The following is a 6,881-nucleotide window of genomic DNA, read 5'->3' as shown; positions in this document are numbered from 1 at the left end:
TATCTGAGACATTTTTTTATTATCAAATTTCTGTTACGTAAAATCCACTTCGATTTCTCATCTACACTTCAATGTAGTGTAAAAAAAGTTTGCTTTAAATTTTTTGGTCATTTCATCTGTTTTTTTCGGTCTGTTTAGTAGACAGAATGTGGGATTGTATAACGTAGGTCAAAACAAGATTATCGCCTTAATGGTAGTTAGTATTAAACGGAATAATAAGACTTAAATTGGATTTAACTAAGCTTTTAGAAACATACCTCTATTTGGTAGAAAAATTTAAGGTACTATGTCTACAATATTTTGTTACAGAGAAATCAGGCTCAGAAATCTAGATCTTGATGGCTCTTGAACGTACTAAGTAATACACGGTACACTGTCCTTCTGTTAACGAAAATTCATGCAGGTCGCTATCATATTGTGTATACTGCAATATATAACTCATCTAAGAAGTTTGGTATGTTTGAAATCCTCATCCTGGCCAAATGAAGCGTTGTAGTCGGTGCAACAGCGCTTTTTCGTTCAGTGGCCACGAGACGTGAAAAAGCATACAGGCAAGGGTTCAAAGTCAACTTTGCTGTGACCCTTATGAACCTTGCGAAATTAGAGGGAATTACTTGTGTCAACTTTCGACCATGGCGACCAACAACGGACATTTGTAGCGATCCCTCCTGAATCTCGGGCCACCTTTAGGAAAACATGCTTCAAAGACACTAGAATTGCATTGATTCTCTTCAAAAACCGTTGTTCCGTAGCACCTTGCCTGTATCACAACATTGCCTAACTGTTGCAGCAATAAGGTTTAAAATTTATAGATCCAAGGCAACAGTTTAGACTGAGCTCGTTAATAATGCTTACACATATGTTTAAACAGAAACGACGCTCATGTTAATCCCGAACAGTGTTTTCTGTACCGAGGATAATTTTACTGTATCGTACGTACTGCGCCTCTGCCACTGCAGTCTTGCCCCCTTTCTTCGACATAACAAACGTGATTTTGATAAAACGGCAATAAGCCAACTTGTTGCCACACTGTTCACAACTTTTCAAGTTTTTATTGGCCACCCAAATAAAATATTGCATAACGAGCGCCGATCATATTTCTATATTCATTCAGAATTCCAATAAATATGCGTGACTGAGCACCACACGGTGACAGCCAGTTATCCGAACGACGGTTCGGTGTAGCTTTGAACAGATACAGAAAAAATGGTACCATGGCAATCATGAAGTAAGGCACACGAACGTTTTGTATTAATGATTCACGTAGAGTTCTGCGTGCACGTGAAATTATATGGGGACCGATTTATTTAGTAGCGAGGTCTTATAGCTCTTGAGCTCAGAGCGCTGCATGCGAGTGTACAAGTGATTTTCTAGCTACAACTCTCTTTGCCGACGTTAATTACGTCACTAGATCTTCTGACCCGATTCCAGCCGGGCGGACTTCTTTTTGTTCATGCAAAGCTCGACCGAAAGCCAGTCATCGTTTGAAGACGACGATTGCTCGATGCAAACCCACCGATAAATTATAATCGAAGGATATTCTGTAGGTTGTCTTGCCTTTTTTCTTATCCATTTTATTTCGTATCACATGCCTAACTATCGTAACATTAGCACTTATAAACATACTGTTAAACCACATTATATTTTTTTTGAGTACTCAGTATTACAGCGTAAATTCTGAAAATATTTAATGTACTTTTGGCTGAAAATGTTCAGAAAAAATCCAGTTAAACCTGCTACGAACACCGCACGCGTGTTCAACTAAAAATTGCCCAAGATATAAATAAGTGACCTATCCTTTTTAGATAATTCATATTCGAGCTACAGATAATTTGTATAGAGCACATCGTCAAATTTTGTTTTCCTTCGAGTGTACCCATTCTCTGTACTTGTGAAGTCGAACAGCGTAAAATAAATCACAAAACGTTTGTATAAGAGAATTATTCTATTCACAACTTGAATATTATGATATTTACAGAGACACATAATTAAATACATCTATATATACCTTCACCCGAAAAATTAAGGTAGAACTGTAGAACAATCTGCCTATAAGATACTTTAGTCCATGCGAATGGTGAGCCTCAAGCATACGCATACGAGAAATGCCTTTCTGTAGTATAAAACTAAATCAGATTACAAACCTTATATCAATCGGAATCGGACACTCAGATTTTGGACTGTGCCTTAATGTCAATACTGTTAGTCTTACGAAGAACCTTTATATACTGTTGTAATGTAATAGTTAAACACAAGTAATGCCGGCGGCTGAAAGCTTATACATACACTTAATACAGATACATAGGCTTATCTGAAAAATTAGTCCTTTAATGAGAAAAAATTTTATTCAGGATTAAAGTTAGAAAAAAAACCTTAACTCTGCTCCTAGTTATTTTCAGGTTTTGTTGCTTTCGTCATCTATCATGTTTATTTTTTTTTATTTATGTTTATGTATTTAAATTAATTGGAATGGAAGAACTGTCACTGCTTCGAGATACTCCAGTGGATAAGCTTGCTTTGGTTGCCAGTAATGACTGAAACCAGGTAGAGACTACTAAAAAATTTTATAGATAAATACGAGTCTCTAAAATCCGCTAATTAATATTTGATACAGTACTGCAACACCGCAGTAATGTGGTCTCTCAGTAGGCTGCCTATTTGCACTTTTAATGCACTTCGTTAAAAAAGCCGTTACATGTTTTCCATATTTTACCACCGGATAGCGAGGTTCTCAATATGTTCGAGGATATTTTTTACTTGACTTCCTTTTTAATATTCGGGATGTGCTGTAATTCGAACAATATAAATCTGAAAAAAAAACTGAGTGTTTATATGAAAAATTTATAGCGCGTTTATTTATATTTTATTCGTATATATTACAGATAAAATAGCTTAATATTTATATCAGAAGTAAGACGCAACTGCTTATTCCATGGTACATTCAGGAGAAGGACCATGTTCATAATCTATATGAGTATTTAAGATATGCTTAAACTTACAATGTATTCAAGTTTAAGAATATTCTTATGAGAAACACCCTTTTTTAATTGTATATTTGGAATTAATTATCAATCCAAGTGATGTTTACATAGTCCAACAGTCTCTGTACGTTCATCATAATTAACAATTTCGCCTTATTAATAGTTCTTACAGTGCAAAAAACGCAAACGGCTTAATATTAAGAGCTCAAAGCTTACATACACATATATATAAGCTTATCCAAAAAAGATCCCTAGTCGGTAAAATACTATATTCAATAAGTTATTGCTGTGTAGCTTACAGGACAATTAAATACTGATGCAGTCTATCGGTGGGGTGTTTTTTTGTAAAGCACTTTTAATGTACCTCGTTAAAGGATGTTTCAGTCAGCTGTTCATCCTTTTATAGGCCTACCGTCTTCAACCAGATGTTGAAATAGAGCGTTCCTCATCAGTTTGTGTGCCTTTAACTAATTTAACAAACTGCAATTTTTTCATGGTATTAAAAATAGCATTAAACTACAAAAATCACCATTTCGGTTAAATGGCTCTTATAGAAGTTACAGCTCGGTAATTGGATAAAAAGTATTAGCTATGGATCTAATTTGGACATACCGCGAAGAACCGACGTAAACAAAACCATTAAAAATTGAGGTAAACATTATCGGAGCGAACCGAAAACAAATTGTAGGACGTCATATACTAAGGGGATTTCAAGGAGTTTGTCCTGTCAGATCCGTATAGACCAAAACAAAAAATATTAGCGGACAAGATGAATTTTACTCTATGATTTTCCTACCGGTGTAATACACAAGCAATTTAATAATTTTATTAACGCTGTGACAAAAGAAACCTGCTAAGTTAATCTGCAATCAATTTTCGAGCGAACTACCAATGTAAACAAAAAAATGTGAAGTTCAGTGACAGATGGCGCTTTATGTCAATTGTCTAATGTTAAAAATTACGATAATATGATAAATACAAATGTTAAAGGATTTAATTATAATCAGCATCACAAATATCCTTCCAGTGTTAGATTTATTCTTAAATCGCTTACCTTTATATTGGCTTCAACTGTACCGTCGAATTTACACAGGTCAATATCAATTTTCAATGAGATCCTATACTGTTCCGGAAGATCGCCTAAATTGCAAATAGACAATAAAACAAATAGCCAAAAAAACCTATTTGTCATTTCGCCTATCTGTAAACAATATATTGCAAAAGTATAAGCAGTAATTCGTCGTTTTTAGATATTTTTCGTAATTCCTTCAGACGTGTTCTAATACAGTGTTAGTCATATATACGCAACGATTCGTAGCAAATAATAGACTAATTGAACGGTGATTGTATTAATGCGATAAGCAACTACAAACAATGTATAAGCGAATTCAAAGACCGCGGATTATAGCGCAGATAGCTTAAAGCGAAAGTTTTCGTACTTTCGTAGACTTACTTCAGTTGACTGTTGCCTTCAGCCCAACAAAATCACCGATTAAGGATCATAGAGAGCAAACGTCACACAGGCAGCACCGTCCTGTGTGAAATCCTCACCTAGAACTTTTACCATCAAATAATAAAGTCTATCTAATAAACCATTTCCATGCTCACTAACAACATAGCGAGAAGCTTTTTAAAACGACGTTCCGTGTGCGATTTCCCATTAGAACTCAGCACAATGTGTTTTTTGTTTTTAAAGACACTTGACATATGCAACAAAAACAAACTGGCGCTACAGCCAGAAATTCAGGTAAACTGCACTTCTTTAGATAAGAAAGAAAAATAAAGATCACAACTTTGTTTTGATAAAATGTCTTAGGCAATCTTCTGTTGTAACACCCCTAAAACAGCACACTGCGCTGCTTGAGAACGGTAAACATGACATTGGAAAAGTTAGACAATGACAGAGTACCGCTCAACAACATGAATAAAACAAGCACACCACTAAAGAACGGGACTTGGAAGCTACAGAACGACGACTTTATCGCGGCTGCTCCTGACACCACCTTTCACATGTACACACATTCGCTTTTTATTTTCTAATTAGCGAATGAAACTGAAGTTATCAAAATCGAATAAATCAGTAATACAGTCCTCACTTTAGTTTGAAACCCTATTGCTTAATAATAATTAAAGAGGCGTCACTTCAAGCATAGGTGAACTACTATAAATATATGCCGATCTATCTTTGTCCCTTGAAAAAGTCTCTTGAAATTCCGTTTGCTGTATACACAGACATTTTCTGAAACAAGCAAACTATTCCCACGAATTTAGATAGCTTACATTGTAGTGAATTGTTCACATTGGTGCTCTGCGCTAAATGATATTTCTTTGTTTTGATTAAAGCCATCTAGATTCCTATGTCCAAGTGCAGTTCGCATATAAGAACATTTCGTTATGACCATTCCAGTCAAAAAAGAAGTACTGCATAACTTTTTTGAAAGTCTTCAAACATTTCATGTGAACAGTAACGCAATACGTGTAATACTAATAATAGAGCTGACGGCTGAAGCGATAGCAAGCATGGTATGAATCGTGGAACGTTTGTACTTATTGAATAAGAAGGTATCTTGATAATAAAGGAATATAACAACGCCGGAGGGACAAATACGAAAGTAATGTAAATACAAGATGGAAGTGATTAATAACTGTCAAATAATAGTCTGGCTGCCCGTGTTTTATAACCGTTAGTTATATATATATTTTTTTTCTTTATTTTGACTAAACAACCCCATGCAACAATAAACAACAAATAAAAACAATGAAAATATAAATTTTTAAAATACATTCAAAAGGTTTACTAAAACGTAATCGTCAGAGCAAAAATATCTAAAGAAAGTTAGAAAATAATAGAAAATGAATTACAAGTCAAAGTGGAACTTCGGAGCGCTCATCAGGGTGGCGCGGACCATATGTGCGTCATAGATTCTCTCGTCAAAAGCCCCGTTCTTAGGTCTTTGCCGGACAATAGTCTCAGCGACAATTCGCTTCGTTGCTTCCTGAGTTCCCGTCTACTTTAGTCAGCAGTCATTCATTACTTGATATGTACACAACTCCATTACAAATGTTTACCTGCTGAAGGTGCCAGCATAGCTTGTAAGTTCCTAAAAACAAGGAGGTCTTCTTATATCCAAAGAACCCCGCTGTCAAAATTGATGGCTTCCGATAAGGATCACAACTGCCAAAACAATGTGCTGCGGCTGATTTCGTCGGTTCTGAAACTTTCTACGAGAGAGCGAATTAAGGAAGATCAATAGAAGTTAACTTTTCTTGTTTGTGTGTAGATTCTTATGCCATTCTTAACATACTGGCAACGCACAAGTTCGTTGTACGCAGGTTGCAAGAATACAGGTACGACCAGAGCGGTACAGAACTTGCAGTTTTAAAAGGCCATCTTGTCTAAAAATTGCTGAAATTGTCTCTAGATTTTTTAATTCAGTGTAAAAAACAGTTGATAATAAAGGATCATTAGTTTTTAAAGCGGTGTCGCTGAATTTCCCTAAGTGGGATGCTGATTTCTAGATCTCGAAACAAAATCATTTTTTAACAATACGACAATATTTTCATGTCCAAATATTAAACGTAGCGTACCTTTCGCACCGAAATTGGACTAGCGAACATACGGAAAAGTTGAAAGTTACTAAATCGATCATTCTGATTGTATTTGAGCCTTTTAAATGTGACAGCTTGTATGTTAGTAAACGCTTTCAATTTCAGTTTTCGAACCATTCATCTCATCTTAAAAAACTAGGCTGCAAATAAAATGTGTGAAAGCATTGAGCCTGCGGTAAAGAGACATCCGAATTTGCTCATCGGCTTAAAGGCTGTTGAGTACTGCCGTCACTACAGCTTAAGGGGCGGTAATAGATGCTTATTGACTCCAGCATTTATGAACTTCGCCAC

General features: G+C 35.6%; 1 long non-coding RNA gene across 1 annotated transcript; it reads right to left on the bottom strand.

The window, feature by feature from the left end:
• LOC111247976 (uncharacterized) lies at nucleotides 1-4,915 on the bottom strand. Its single transcript, XR_002672347.2, has 3 exons — nucleotides 4,435-4,915; nucleotides 4,036-4,121; nucleotides 1-2,808 (listed from the first exon to the last, which is right to left on the bottom strand). It is a non-coding gene; the product is annotated as an uncharacterized LOC111247976 (long non-coding RNA).
• Nucleotides 4,916-6,881: the final 1,966 nt, after the last annotated feature.

This window comes from Varroa destructor, unplaced genomic scaffold (assembly GCF_002443255.2).
Source record: "Varroa destructor unplaced genomic scaffold, Vdes_3.0 BEIS01000003.1, whole genome shotgun sequence".
NCBI lineage: Eukaryota > Metazoa > Arthropoda > Arachnida > Mesostigmata > Varroidae > Varroa > Varroa destructor.
Note: the sequence above shows the minus strand (reverse complement) of the source record. Positions and strands in the feature narration are given on the sequence as shown.